Below are 16,542 nucleotides of genomic sequence, written 5' to 3'. Positions count from 1 at the left end.
CCTAAAGTTCTATTATTAGTTGTAGGTATAATAGATGCTTGTGGTTCTATTAGTAGCTATTCACGTGCATGGATAGGCCAAAGTTGAAACATTTACTAGGTGCTTAATATATGTCAGGCATCTTCTAAGCACTTCAAATATATTAGCACACTTAATTCTCACACAACCCTATGAAATATGTATTATCTCCACTTTACAGATTAAGAAACTGAGGTATAAGGAGGTTAAGGAATTTGCCCCCAAATCACACAGCTAGGAAGTAGCAGGACAGGATTCAAGCCCTGCAAGCTGATGAAGCCTATGCTGTTAAGCATTACTCTAGCCAATGAAATTGTTCTCCACAAATTGTCAATTGTTTAAGAAATTAATGATTATTATATAATAATCCTAAGCACATTATTATGATGTACAATATACAGCAAAAAATGCACATAACTAATGTCTGTCACGAGTCAGAGCATTAGAGCTCACTAATTGACACTTTACTTTCCTTTTACTCTCAGAAAAACCCTTTCTTCAGCTGATCCTTAGACTCACTGTAAAGTACCCTACTGAGTAATAAAAGTTCATCCATCAGTTCCACTGATGTCTCCCTTAACCATCTTCATATAACTAGTGGTAGGGGCCTAAGAGGAATTTAAGGAACAGATTTATTTTCTCATAGTTCTGGAGACTGCAAGTCCAAGATCAAGATGTTAACATGATTAGTTCCTGAGGTTTTCCTTGGCTTGCAGACAGTTTCTTCTCATTATGGCCTCTCCCAGTCTTTCCTCTCTGGGCACAAATCTCTGGTCACTCCCTCTTATAAGGATCCCAGTCAGATTAGATTAGGGCCCATCCATCTGATCTCATGTAGCCTTTAAATGTTCTTTCTCCAAATATACTTATTTCCTGGTAGCCTTGGTGGACTAGGTCTAGGATCCCTTTAGGTACTAAAATATGTGCATGTTCAAGTCCCTTAAATAAAAATGGCATAATATTTATTTGCATATAACCTATGCACGTCCTCCTGTATGCTTTCAGGGCTTCAATGTAAGAATGTCAGAGGAACACAATTCAGCTTGCAATACCTCTCCTGATAGAGAGGCCTCAATGATTTTAGCCAATGCCAACACAATCTATGTCTTTCTCTTTTGTGTTCTGGTCAAATAATAAAAATTAGAGTTTTATTCCCCACTTAAGTGGTCAACAGTTTAATTTTGTGAGATAAACTTTCTTCCCAGAGCTCTTCACTTTAACAGCAAAATACCACACTATGCAGTGAGCATTGAAACGAATTCTCTCATAAGCCATGATTTGTAACATCCTATTTTCAGTCACATTTCAGCAAAACAGGCTTAACGAAATTTCATTCTTCACCATCTCACACCCAATGTATATCTATATATTAATATTAAATTGTGTCATAATGTCAGGGTTGGTCTCTAGTTTTTGTGTTCTTGTTACAGTAGTTGGAGAAATATTGAAAAAATTAAAGCATTTCAGAAAAAAAATCAAAATATCTCTACAAAGATAAAATTCAACCTTAATTTGTAGCCATTCTATCATCTCATTGTAACATCAGAGGTTTAAAAGTCACATCTGGGGCTGGGCACATTGGTGTACACCTCTAACCTCAGTTAGTTACTTGGAAAGCTGAGGCAGGAGGATCACAAGTTCAAGGCCAACTGGGCAACTGAGTGAGACTTTATCTCAAAAAATAATAATAAAGCTCAGTGGTAGGTAGAGTGCTTGCCCAGCATGCATGAATTCTGGGTTCAATCCCTAGTACTGCCAAAAAAAAAATCATATCTGGGACTAGGAGAGTAAATCAGTGGTAGAGTGCTTGTCTACCATGCACAAGCCCTGGGTGGATCCCTAGCAACATAAGAGGAAAAAGAGGAGAGAGGGAGAAAGATGGTGAGGGGAGAGGGGGAGAGAAAGAGGGAGGGAGGGAAATGGGGGGAGAGAGAAAAAAGAGAGAGAGATTATATCTTATCTGAATAGTTGATGCATATTTCAGAGGTGATAATTAACATAGTGGGAAGGATAAAGGTTTCAAGTGGACCTGACTCAAGACCTAGTTCTGCCACTACCTGCCCTTACATGGAAATTATCTTTGAGATGATTTTTCAGGAAATTTACTTAGTTTCTCTGAGCCTCTCTTCATCATAATATGAAGATAATACCATGCAGTGATGTCATGAAGATCTAATGAGCTATTGTAGATAATAATAAAAGGCATCTATGACAATTAAACACAACCTCACAAAAACCATAGTCACATGTCCTTACTTGAAAAAAAAATAAGAGGTTGGCAAGTTTATATGGGTCACTGAAATCTTTTCTGAAAATGTACTAGTCCATTAAATCAAAAGCCTGGGAACTACTTGTAATTCTCTGAATAACCCTGAATGAGGTTCCTTTATGTAGGCCAGACCTGATTGCTTTGCCTTCTGGGCATCTGGGTGGAAACTTTGGCTCTTGGAGGCTGGGGGATTGCTCTAGCTTCATGGCAGACCATCTGCGGGGAGACACTTTTCTGTCAGGGGGATATTTTGTCAGGGGAATTTGTGAGGATTCTAGGGCCCTGGGAGTCTATTCTTCTGTGCACTGTCTGTGCCTTTTTGTTGTCCACAGTGATAGAAATGTGACACAGAGATAAAGGCCCTCAACAAAATGAAGTACTCTCTAACAAATGGCAAGTGAATCAAAGTATTTTGTTGACATTCCCTACTTCCAGCAGACGATCCAACTCTTCTTTCTACAGAGCCCACATTTTTGCCCCACTGCCCATCACTCATTCTCTCTCAGCAATGGCAATCGGTAGGCATTATGCATGGCCCTGCCTGACAGCCATGGCTGCTGGGGCAAAAGGCCTGGCTTCCACAAAGTACATGCAAGTCTTATAAGAAGGTGCTTGTCCTGACCTCTTTCAAAGAGGCTCAGCTGTCTAGGAGTCTCCTAGATGGACACATGTGAAGTAGCGCTCTACTTAGTTTGAATTGCTGTGATCCAGAAATATTCCTTGTACACCTAACTCTAACAAAGTCACACAAGTAAGTAGGGGAAGCAGATTTCATTCCATCTCTCCTTTGTTCCATACTTTACCTTCAGGGAGTAAAGACTAGAGGCCATCATGGCAAAAGGGAAGGGAATAGAAGCAGCCCCCAAAGACAGCATAGGCCTCAATTTGTTGTACAGCTTACTAACAGTCACCTCGTCCGATAGCCCTGTGACTGCTCATCTACCCACCCGGTTACCTCGGCCAGGGGAAAGTGGACTACAAGCATTCAATGCAACTCTTGAGTTCATTGGAAACTAAACTGTCTTTCTAGTATACAAGCTTTGTTTAACTTTTAGATACTTGACTGTCCAATGTTTCTCAGAAGCCAGTGAGTCTTCTAGTATGGGACCGCCAATACATTTTTGGTGTTATATTACTTTGATGTGGGTGGAACTGCCATCATTGCACCCTAGGGCTGATTAAGTTTTACCTTTTAACAGCTGATTTCCCATTTTCTACTCACTTACTCTCCTGCTCTGAGGATACTATATATTTGCACTTGCTGTTCCCGCTGGTTGATGGGACATTCCTCTTGTTTTGTCTACTTAATGGTCACTCACCCTCTCAGAATCAGTTCAGGGGCAAGAAACTTACTGCCTTAAAGAGGGTATCCAAAAAGTCAAAGAACATATGAACAGGCAGCCTACTTTATTAATAATGAGGAAAATGCTACTTAAAATTTCAACAGGATACCCCCACTTAACCAATAGAATAGTTAAAATTAAAAAGTCTAAAACTTTCAAGGTTTAGTGATATACAGAGCAATGGGAACTCTTACACAGTGCTGGCATGAAATTGGCATAACCATTTTGGAAAACCATTTGTAATTTGTTGAATGCAAGTAAATCTGTGAGCCAGCAATTTCCTCTGGACACATATACCCAACAGAAGTTCATGCAAGTGTGTATCAAGAGATACATTCAAGGGTATTTATTAGCAGCATTATTCTAATAATCTAGCACTGATAATAACCCAAGTAACCATAAATAACAAATGAAACTGTAGCATAAACACATTCATACAGCACTAAAAATTAATGAACCACTGCAATTAGGCAACAACATGGATGCATCTCACAAAAGCACACTGTTCTGAAAGAATTCAGAAGATATACACTGTGCTGTTTAATTTATTCACAGTTAAAAAATGGGCGAAATTAGTTCATGGTGTTAGATGTCACTATGGTGGTTACCTTTGGAAAATAAGGAGGGGTTATTGGTGGGGGGATGTAAAGGGACTTTCAGGCCCTGGTAATGTTCTGGATCTGAGTGGGTGCACTGACTTTGAGTGAATTAATTAAGCATATTTTGAGAAATTCTATACTTTCAAGTATGTATTTCTAACTCAACACACGTGTTTGTGTGCATATGCGTGCACACGTGTATGTTTAGTGTATGTGTAGAAGGATGAGAATCAGTTCAATTGTTGGCTCCTGCAGGAATGCCATTCCAGATCCCTCCATCTTGGGCTCCTGGACCACAGGAGACTAGAAGCAGGCCAAATCTCTATCCCAGCTCTCCATAATACTATACACTGGTTTACGTGTCTATTCTCTGTCTGGCAAGAGATTCAAACGTGTGGTTTCTTAGGACTCTTAACACATATTTCAGAAGTGTTCAATAAATGCCAGCTGATAATATTTTCTCTTAGCTTTGTAAATACAGAATTTTTGTCATAATGTTTACTATACTTGGATTTTATCAGCATTACCCAAGTGCTATTAGGCACATGGACCTATATTTGTTACATAAAAGTCTATGTATATTCTAAATTCATTTTTTTTTAAATCCACAACTGTATCTGGATGACTAGCAACAGAACTGCATTTTTTGAGCACTGAATGAGATTCTGAAATTATAGCATCTCAGCTAAAGGTGATCTATCCTTAACAAAACTAATTTTTTGTTAATTAAATCATGTAAAAGAGTGAGTTTAGTTTGGTTTGTTAGAACAGACATTTCCTTAACATTTCTCACTCTATCCTCTCTAACCTTCAAAAGAAGACACATACCATTTCTAATGTGGTTAGTTTAACTCACTCTAGCTTTGTTGAGGTTACTAATGAACTACATTAGTCAACATTTTTGCTCACGGATGCTGCTCAAAGCAATAAGCTACACAGAGATGACTGATGTTCTCAAATATTGTTCTGGTAGCTTCTAAATGAGAGCTTGTGCTAAAGTAGTATTTTACAAATAAGTGAGATCGAGAATTAATTGGGACACATTAAAAATACAGATTTTTGCATTTTCTTCAGTAGGCATTGTTTCAATAAATCTGGGTTGAAAAAAGTCCCTCAGCTGATTTTTATACGACAACTTAAGGAAACACCAGGTATGACATGAGTCCACCCTGTCCATCATTGGTTACTTAGATGCAGAACAGGGACTCCGATGGCTACTGCAATGAGGACAGCCTTGTCCTCAGGCTAAGTTGACTTACCCTGCTTTTTGTAACAGAAATTAAATGCTAGGTGGCAGGGGAACAAGTTGGTCTACATAATAACTCTTCTACATTAGCAAAACACTTGGGAAAAGCAGGCATTTCAGACTTCCCAGAACTCATTTGAAAATTATCAAAAAGTATTCCATTTAGAAATAGTTTTAAACTGATAGTGATCCATTTTTTTTCCCTTCTTTTCCATAGTTTGGAACATTTTCTGCCTAGAAACTTTATTGATTTGGGGTTTTTTCTATCTGCTGTATTTCAACTACATCCTTAAACTTTTCTATGCTAACATGTTTTTAGAACAACTATGGTGTTGTAAATGAAATCTGAAATAGGATGGAATATGAAAAATAAAAGTAGATTCAGGATAACTTTGTTAACTATAGGAAAGAAAAGACTTTTTAAAGACAACTCAAGGCAGTGAGAGGGAAAAAAAAAGACAAGAAGTATTCCTTGTAGAAAGAACCTCTTCCAGTAAAATATAATTTATAGTTTTGATCAATCTTTGAGTCAATTTGAATGTTTCTTTCTGAATGTAACTTTCTAGGTCTTCAAGGGATTCCCAAGTCAATTTATCTTTCCTTCTAAACTCTTGCAACATTTACTGAATGTACCAACTCATTTAACATTTGCTTTTTATTTTCTGTAGAGGCCAGAGGAATGTGTGGTAAGAAGAAAAAAAAAAAAAAAAAAAAAAACTCTTACTTAGGCTGCAGGAGAGCTGGTTCCTAGGCTCTGCTTTGTCCTTCACCTACTGAGTGTATAACCTTAGCCATGTGACTTAGGCTTTGGGGAACTTGTATGAAATGTTTATTCAAGTTCTGTCACATTCTAAGAACATCATATTAATGAATGGTTAATGCAGGTTATACTGTGACTTGTAATCCACAGAAAAATATAGTATTGTGCCTGAAAATTTTATATAACAAATTTACTTGTCACCTCTTCTGTGTTCCTGATTAAACATATGAAAGCTTGCAAACTGGAGTAACTTATTTATAAATTTTATTAAAATGACTCCCCAACACCCCCCCCCATAAAAATGAAACTTGGCCATAAGAAAATGGTCAGTTATACATAAAAACTAATAAAATATATTAATTAATTTGTTTATTACATTATTGTTTATTATTTAATATTAATTTACCATTCATTTTTATCATTTTAATTATTGCTTTAGATTTTACAAATATAAAAGAGAAAACAGTTGGATAGGATGATTTCAATGGTCTGTTCCACTTAAAAACTTCTCTGTTTTTTATATCTACTTTTCCTATAAAAGATACCATGCTAAGTAAAATAAAGCAGCCTCAAAAATACAAATATTTAATGATTCCAGTTACATATGAGGTACTCAGAATAGTCACATTCACAAAGACAGAAAGTACAATAGTAGTTACCTGTCTGGGAGGAGAAGGTAATGGAGAGCTGCTGTTTAATGAGTATACTGTTTCAGTTTGGAATGATGAAAAAGTTTTAGAGATGGACACTGGTGATGGTTGCACAACAATGTGCATATAATTAGTGCTGCTGAATTGTGCACTAGTAAATGGTTAAGGGCTGGGGATGTGGCTCAGTGGTAGAGCACTTGCATAGCATGTGCAAGGCCCTGGGTTCAATCCCCTGCACCACAAGAAAAAAAATGTTAAAATGGTAAATTTAATATAATACAGATTTTACAGAAAAATTACAGGTTAAAGGAAATGCATGTTTTCAAAAGCATTTGACATTTATCATCTAAATAATGAGCATAATAAATATACGTTAATTGAATAAAAAAAGGTTGGGGTTAGAGTATGAAAATTAGGTTGAAAGAAAGGCACTATTACTCTTGATGCTGATTTTGCACCATAATCACAATGTTTTTAATATTTATACTGTATGCTTATACACAGTGGTTTGGGTATGGATGAAGCAGTTAATAAACATAGTGAGAGGGTCTCATGCTCCCACCAAGTCACCAATTGGGGCTCCATGGCACAATCTACTGCTGTGAGTGCCTTCAGAGTAGGTACACATTCCATCTCTCCATGACACACAGTGGGAGTTCTATCAATTGTCTGATTTTCATTTCATTAAACATATTTAAAAGGATTTTCTCAAACCAAAACTAAATATAAAGGATTATTCATTATGCAAATTTAGTATTACAACTATTAGAAAACATGAGTCCAAATATTTTTTTGTAGAACTTTCTAGAAGATATTATTACTTACATCTGCAATGATAAATAACTGGACCTAAAAATCCCCAGAATGTTAAAGTTCCAAGCAGAGATCACAGATTATGTATCCTTTATATGCTTCACATCTCTCCTAGCATTCTATTTACTTTTTCATTTTGTGGAAGAAAATGTTTGTCTTTAACAGATGTTTACAAAATGTTGATTAGAGCAATACAGAATACTAAATGTGATATTTGCTTTTAAAGGAACATGAACTGATTAAAAAAATTGTAGAATCTTTTATTGGAAAAGTTCAAAGTACTAAAAAGATATGAATAGCTCACTAAAGCCACAGTAATATATAAATATACTAATTGCTTGTGCATTCTTGCTGATTCTGCAACCTAAATAAATATATAAGCGGGTTAATATTTAATTTTCTTAGTCTTATTTTTATATCCCCCACTCTTTGATATTCATAAGGCTTACAAATACAGATTTTAAATGCAGACTTTTAATTATTCCCAGATCAAACTGGGATTATACAGATTCTTGCAAATTCCAGGGAGGAATTAACTAGAGGGGTTTTCTGGAATTTTGAAGATCAAATCTTCACTTAAAAAACACTAGTAATGAAAACTTAGGGCATCACTTTAACTTTGATCTGTTTTCCTTGAGCAATATCAAAAGAACAATTTCCTGTGTTCACTTGAATTTAACTCCTTTGGTGTTAATTGTTGCTCTCATTTGCATTGAGGGAAATTTACCATTGTCACCTAAGAAAGGTACATGTTTAAATATCTATTGGTAAAGTTAGCAAATATTTAAATTAATTTAAACTTGGATAATTTAGGAGATTTTAAATATTTAGTTGATTAACATTAAAACAAGCTAATAACTACATTCCCCTAAAAGGGAAAAAGGAAATAAAAAATAAAGAAAGGCAAAGAGAAAGAAAAAAGGGAAATATGTTTAATCCTCTATGTTGTCAATTTGTTTTTATGTACAACTACTATTTTCTTATGGTCAAGTTTTTTTTTTTTTTTAATGGATTGGGGAGTCATTTTAATAAAAACTACAATTAAGTTACTTAAAGTTGCATGCTTTCCTTCCCTTTATTTAATCAGGAGCACAAGTAAATCTGCTACATGGAAGAAATTATCAGGCACAATACTTTATTTTCCTGTGGATTACAAGTCACAGTAATCTGCATTAAACATTCATTAATACAATGTTCTTAGAATGTGACAGAACTTAAATTAACCCTGCATACCACATAAAGGAAACTAAATTTATACGAAAATATGTTTACCAAACTCAACCACCAGAGGCTTGACTACAAAAGGATATAAAAGTTTGAGGTTTCCTAAATTAGTGATATCATCATATTAAGAGAATCATCTTTCATTTAAGAATATTTTATGTACAGGAATCTTAATAGGTTTTCATTCCAGCAACAGTCATTTCTTACCTGTTTTCCAAATCTATCTTTTTTTAAAAAAAGAAAAACTTAAAATTTTATCATCTTTGCCTAGTTTAAGTATTCCCTCTCCCTTAGAAATTCTGAATCAGGAAGCACCAAGTTGCAACCTGGGAATCTTTTTAAACCCCTCCCCCTCACTTGCCCATACTCCTAGGTAATTTTAAAAATCAAACACATTTGTGAAACACTACACTAATTGCGGGAGATGGGAAGCAAAGCATTTATTTCCAAACTCTGAGCCAAACAGGAATATCAACAGGAAGAGAGAGAGGAGTTCCATTAGCTTCATTACTTATAATGAATTCAAGGTATTTGCATTAATTAAATTCAAGGTATTTTAACAAGGACATTAATAAGGACTTACATCTGGAAAAAGTTCTCATATACACCATCCCCACCTTTAAAAATGAAGATGTTTGTTTTTATTGATCACTTTATATAATATAATTATCTTTTAAGCAATGTCTGTAAAACACAAAATAGAATAAGACATTTTCTAATTGTTTTTAGAGATAGAAATAAAAAGGGAAATGCCTGTAGGATAAATTACCATTTATAACTTGTTTTTCCTGCCTTCTATGCCCAGTAAGAAATTACATTTTTTTAAAAGTGTTACAACAAATATAGTCATAATTTAAATTTGTAATTCGCAGGTGGTGCAGGTGGTGGTTTAGTTCAAAAGCTTGAAGAGGTAGTTTATTCTGTGCAAAAAGTAAAGTGTAACTTATATGCATCTTATGTAAACCATATGACTAAGAGTTAACTTCAAAAGTAGCATAAAAATTCTCAAAAACTTAAAGTATGTTCTGAATAAGACTACAAAAAATACTTGTATGGGGAAAAGTGTTTCTTCTATTGCCTTTATTTTTCTCCTCATAGGGATATTTTTAAAGTTCAGAATGAGATCACTTAGCTAATTCATTAGTCAATAGTAGTTGAGTGGATTATTTTCACCTTTTATATTATTATCAGGCTGGGCAAAGCCAATTCTTATCTACTTTGGTTTCAAACCCAGGAATTAAGGGGAAAGGGCCAAAATATGTTTTATTCATCATATGGTATGCATTTAAGTGGTCTGTCCACAAGGCCATAATCCACTATGCTTTTCAAGTAAACACCATCCACCCAGTGGGAACACATCTCTTTATTCAACACCTGAGAACTAGCTTTAAAACTGGAAGTCTCCAAGAAACACATGTGATTGTTTATAACTGTTTTCGTGGATGTACTAAATAATGTAGAGAGTTTCTTTCACGCTTTGTGTCTTACCTTCTACATGATTAGGCCAAACTGGGTTTAATTATTTCCACTTATGCTCTGTCCATACCAACTAACTGCGCGTCTCACAAAACCGCCTCTCAAAATGCGGAGAAAATTTAAATCAAGGAGGTAAAGATTTTTTTCTAAATATAGTTCCATCATGTTTATTTTACACTCATCAAGTAGGTCACGAGAGGCAGCCAACAGCTATCAGCACTTAGAAGCATCTCTCAAATGTACACGCTGCGACCAAGGGGCGCATGACAGTTATGCCATCTACCTGTTGAACCTGGGCTACTGCTCTCCACGACTGTCAAATCGGCTAAATCAGCTTATTCGACCTAGAAATGCTAATGATTGGATTAAAAATAATAATAAAGTTGCTTGCTGCTCTGCCTTCCCGTCTCTGATTACTTTTCGGTCGCTACAGCAGAACCAAGGGCGCCGCGAGACCGCGAGCTCCTCTGCTCGGCTGGCTGCAGCGGCGTTGCCTGGGTGGGCAGCGCCAGGCCGGGGGCAGCCTCGCTGCAGGGACGGAGGACCTCACAGGCCGGGGCGCATAGGCAAGGAGTCCTCCCGGCCCAGATTGACTCACCTACCCTCCGGAGAGGCGATGGAACGCGCGCCGCTCAGCCAGCCCCAGCCCCAGATCCGGGGAGGAGAGAGATGGTGGCGGGGGAGCCGGTGGCTGGCGTAAGGAGGAAAACGTATTACCTAAGCCGGGGATGAGGAGCCGAGAAGGAGGCTACAGCCTTTCTCTTGAGAAACGGAAGAGGCGGGGGAGGAGAAAAGGAGGAGGAGGAAAATGATCCCGGGGAGGAGGAGGTGGCCCGGGTGTAGGAGGCTAGGAGAGGGGCGCCAGGCGTCCGGCCGCAGGCTCAGCTGGAGGACGAGGGGCGGGGAGGACGGCGGAGGTCACGGGAAGGGAGGGTTAAGCCAGGCCGACGCGCTGCCTAGCTTGGCCTCGGATTGCAGTGCTCAGCATCCGCCAGGTCGCCGCCCCCTCGTTTCCCCTGGAACTGTGGCGTGGAAAGGCGCGGTGACGCCTGCGGGCTTCTGCCGAGGGCTAGGGCATCCCACGCCTGCCAGAGCCAGGCGTCCACCACGTCACACAAGTGGAGCGTGATGATTCGAATAGGAGGGCCAGGAAGAAAAGGACTCCCGGGGTCACCTCGTTGGCCGTTTTTGTTGTTTCCTTGTAACCGCCCACAAATTCACTTTAAAAATCTTCCCCTTTCATCATTCATTCTCTTGGGGGATGATGGGTTTGACAGATGGGTTAGCAGCTGTGAAGATGGACTTCCTGCCCGTGGTATTCAGGTCTCATTCTTCTAATAGCAATGTCAGGATGATCTGGATGTTCTTGAAGCCATAGCAGTCTGTTGTGGGCGCATGCCTCTTGAAGTTTGGGCCCAGGGCCACCTATGCCAAAAGTATCATGGGCAGAGAACTCACCTTCAATCCTGTAAACTGTGGTAGTTAGTGTACCTTAAGGAAGGCTTTTTTGAATGGTAGGTTGGAATAGGAATGGGTGGCAGAGGGAGACCAGGGTAGAAATTTTAAAAGGGCAACATAACACTTTTGAGTATAAGGGGCCTCACAGAGGCTGATGTTTCTGAGTGCATTGAGCTTCCTAAAGCAGTGCTTATACTTCATGAGAAAACTAGGAAAGGATAATATTGCAAAGTCCCAAATGGGTCATTAGAAGAGGTTGCTCTTGCAGGAGGTGCCTAGGCCCTTCCACCTAGAGGGCTGAGAAGACCAGCATCCATATATCTGTAACTCAGTCCATAGCAAAAATTGGGGAAACTCTGTTTTAAAGTTGTAGCTAGCATGGTTTCTTTTCTACACTTTCCCAACCACTCAAGACTACCTCACTATGTTGTCACCACTTGGTCCTCAGAACAGTCAGGAACAACCAGACAAGAGCCTGGGGCAATGCTGACATACTCCAGAAAATGGTGCTTAAAACTTATACATCTCTCAAATAACTCATTTCTCTGCTCCTGTAGTTTGTGAAACAGCTTTTCTCTCATCCATCCACTCCCCAACTTTTGTAAAGGTGAGATTGCAATAAATCACTGAATCAATCTTAAAGCAGGAGATGGAATCTTGATTCACCAGCTGGTGGTCTGGATCCACCAGCCAGCAGGCCAAGGGGTAGGCTGCAAGTCTACACCCTTCGACCCCCTCCTGAGGTTTGAGTACATCTTTTATAGTCCAAAACCATATTAAAGCATAAGTGTCTGTTGCTATGATTCAAAACCATAAACAAACGTCATCATATCTAAAAACAGAAAAGGGAGTGGGCCAAAACATCCCTAGTTGTATACAAGTTAAAAGAATGGTTACTAACATCTAGGCAATCAATCTCTGACAGGGTACAATGTCCAAAAAAATGGAACCAAAGAGAGGACACTTTTACATTGTAAAAGAATTGCCATTTTGTGTTGGCAAACATGCTATGTTAAGCAACTGTTGATGGTTACAGAGGTGGGCTTTCTCCTGGAGAAGCATTTCTTACATGAGGTGGAATCTCAGGGCAAAATGGAGTCTGTTTTGATAATTTTTATTTGTCTGGCCCATAACACTTTCACTCACTAGCAGATTCAGTTGATTTTACTTTCTCAGATGCATCTCTTAGGGACCCCTAGATCCATCCCTGCTGCTACTGTTTATTAATTATATCCCTGATGGCAAAAATCAAGAAATAGTTTAAGCACCATATTTAGAAGTAAAGAGATAAGTACCTGAAGAAGTAGTTAGAAGTGGAAAGAATTTACCTCTAGGGAGTAAGATTTGGGCAGGAGAGAGCGGAGGAGGGACATAAATCTAGTCCATTTCTCCCCTGGCTACTGCAGTGATCATTTTATACCACACATCTCAATGCAGTTTCTTGCTTGTTTAAAAGCTTTCATTGCCCTCCTCCCCATCTCTGGTTGTATCAAACTTCTTCCCAGGCACAGTGACACATTGCTGTAATCTCAGCTAATCAGCAGGCTGATACAGGAGGATAGTAAGTTCCAGGCCAGAATGCACCACTTAAGTAAGAATCCCCATCTCAAAAACCAACCAACCAAACAAACAAACAAACAAAAAGCTTCTGTGGACATGGCATTCAAGGCCCATTTTCTCCTCTCATCTGTCCATCCTGCCCCTCACATTTCATGCCCTATTTTACCATAACTCATCTAGTTTCCTAAACCCACAAATTGATTCCATACCTTTGCACATTTATACACGTTATTGCTTTTACCTTAAAGCATTCTCTTGCTGCTACAGTAAGTACTAATGACACTGTGCTAAGTGCTTGGCATGTTTTATAGCTGTTAATTTTTGCATCAGTCCTATGGTAGGTATTGTTGTTATCTCCATTTTATAAACAAGAAAACTGAAACTTAGAGAGGTTAAGTAATTTACTAAAATATGTGGTATGTGTTGAAGCTAAATCTGAACCCAGCAATTTGACTCCAGGATTCACATAATATTACCTACTTATCCCTTTAAAACTGTTTTTTAGGTACTAAATTTGGGCAGGATTGAAAGATTTAAAAAGTCTTAAAAGGGCAAGGAGAATATATGAGTGAATTGCTTTAACCTCAAAGTAAGTATGGAGCAAATATTGAAATTACAAAGGTAAAGTGACAGAGTTGACTACTGAACTTTAATTTCTTTCATCTAAAATATCCATAGAATAAAATTAAAAGACAAATAAAAATTATCAAAATATGTAATATATGTGAACAATAAGGAAATAGCATCTTTTATTAAACAAAGATGTCTTATAAGCAAAATAAAAATATCCTATTCAAAGAAAAATGAACAAATATGCAAATCAGTTAAATTGTGAAAGAAAAATATGAATAATGGTGAAACATTTTTAAGGAAATTGAAAACTTAAAACGATGCACCGTCAATTTAGCTGAGAATAAAATAATACTCATAGCTATTGATTTGAGCCAGCAACCCTTGGGGCAGAATGGGTGGCAAATGACCAAGCTCATGAATTTCTGAGAAGAAGTACGTGAATCAGCTCAAATATTCTGAGGGTAAGTTTGGCAGAATGTAGTTAAAAAGCCTCAAAATGTTCACACCCTTTGACTACAAAATTACATTTCTGGGAATTTCTAATAAAGAAATACTCTATAACGGAGGTTTGCAAACATTTTCTGTAAAAGGTCAGACTGTAAGTACTTCAAACTTTGAAGGCTGCATTTGCCTCCATTATTTTTCTTTCACACACACGCTTCTAAAAAACAATCTAAAAATGTACAAGCTATTAGTTTGAGAGTTGTAGAAAAACCAGTAGTGGCTTGAAATCACCATGAGAAAAGTAGTATGTGAAAAAAGTAACCTACAGGAAAGTTTGTCATGTGTATTTGGTAACAGCCACAAGAGAAACCAAACTAAATGTCTGTGAATGTTTATGTAGTTGTTATAATCAGATACAAACAGACAATTTGGACAAGGTTTTACAAGTTTAAAATGTTGCAAAATGGTATCTATTGTGTGAAATAGTATTTATGATTTAAGTGGAAATTATAGTATACAAAAGAATATGTATCCCAATACAAAATAATCATATGTATATATTTGCATGGAAAAAGATCAGGAAAGATCGAAACACATTAATATGTTTGCAGTGGTCTGGGAGGAAGGATGGAATCGTATATATACTATTTAGGTTTTTTGGGGTTAGAGGGATTGAACTCAGGGGCACTTGACCACTGAACCATATTTCCAGCCCTATTTTGTATTTTATTTAGGGACAGGGTATTGCTGAATTGCTTAGCACCTCACTTTTGCTGAGGCTAGCTTTGAACTTGTGATCCTCCTACCTCAGCCTCCCAAAAGCTGCTGGAATACCAGGCATATGCCACTGAGCCCAGCTAGTTTTTTGTTTTATGAGTGTGTTTCCCCTAGTGAATGTGTACTGTTTTTATAATAAACAAACTATAAGAAAGTTTGCTTGTGGGACAACAAAGCACCTCAGGTGTCAATTTGAGAACAACTTTCCCAAATCCACTCCTCCAGATGAAGCTGGTTGCTCTCTTCTATGTTCCTTGATTACATAATGGTCTTTTGAGCACCATTATTTACTTAATTGCAGAATGGTTAATACCGTCATCTAGTTAAGCTTTTCTCTGTTCTTAGGCATTGGAGTTCCAAATACTCTTCTATTTTTTAAAAGTATGCTGATGATTCTCCCACTTGTTCTGTGCCTGGTCCACTTACCTCTCTCTGCTGGACTCTGTGCTTTTAAAGACAAACTTTCATTAACTATTTCCTCTGGGCTGTCTTACCAGCTGGTATTCACTGATGGGTGACACCAATGAGATACCACGTAGATTAAAGTACAGAAAAGGAGAAACATTGGGGGTATTGCTTCTCATCTCTTTTCCTGCTTCTGGAGGGGTTCTGCAAGGCTTTGAAATTCTAAGGCTCCCACAAAGGCAGAACCCCCTCCTAGTAAGAAATGGACTAGATTTATACCTTCTCTATATCTCTCTTCCCCAAATTCCCAGCTTCCACTGGGCTCTGCCAATGTGATTTCCTACCCCTAGACACTCAGGCCAAGCCTAACAGCTTCTTACTCTTGCAAGTGCCTGAGTACTCTATGACCCTTGTTTCCTTTTCCCCCAACACTAACCCTAAATCTAATATAACTTCTGTAAATAGTCTGTACAATAAAATCTCTTTGGTTGAAACATCTGAGCGGAAGTCAGTTCCTGTTATGACAGGCTGACATATATTAAGGAACTCTGTTGATCATCACAGAACACAAATCTTTTATTCTTTATTGCAACAAGCCCTGGAAATTCTCAGATTTTACATCCAAGGTAATTATAGAATGATTTATATGTTTCCTGAGCAGGAATTTGAATCACTACTGTGAGGCCAGTGTGTGTGAATGTAACACTATCATTCCTCACTTCTCCAGTAGTTTTTGAAAAGTAACACTTGCATTTTAGTGAAGAAATCATATACTAAGTATGGTGGTATTCACATTTTGATATTTTCAGTGCAGCATTTGCCACCTGCATCTCTTTTATGTCAAAGTGACTCAATCACAGGATGTTAGGTAGCTAATAAAATGTGAGTTACAACAAGAAAAAAAATTTCCTAACATATAGATTAGAT

General features: G+C 37.7%; 1 protein-coding gene across 3 annotated transcripts in view; it reads right to left on the bottom strand.

The window, feature by feature from the left end:
- Inpp1 (inositol polyphosphate-1-phosphatase) overlaps window positions 1-16,542 on the bottom strand; it is a 33,204-nt gene that overhangs the window by 14,538 nt on the left and 2,124 nt on the right. The window contains exon 1 of one of the 3 annotated variants that reach the window (XM_048808180.1): window positions 11,001-11,439. The exons of 1 other annotated variant lie outside the window; for it this stretch is intronic. The gene's annotated coding sequence lies outside the window, so the exon portion shown is untranslated. Of the gene's footprint in view, window positions 1-10,996; window positions 11,440-16,542 lie in introns of those variants that run through there. One more of the 3 variants, XM_015481154.2, reaches the window with a different exon arrangement.

The sequence above is a fragment of the Marmota marmota genome, unplaced genomic scaffold (genome assembly GCF_001458135.2).
Source record: "Marmota marmota marmota unplaced genomic scaffold, marMar, whole genome shotgun sequence".
NCBI lineage: Eukaryota > Metazoa > Chordata > Mammalia > Rodentia > Sciuridae > Marmota > Marmota marmota.
The sequence above is the reverse complement of the archived record's forward strand: the minus strand, read 5'-3'. Positions and strand labels throughout refer to the sequence as shown.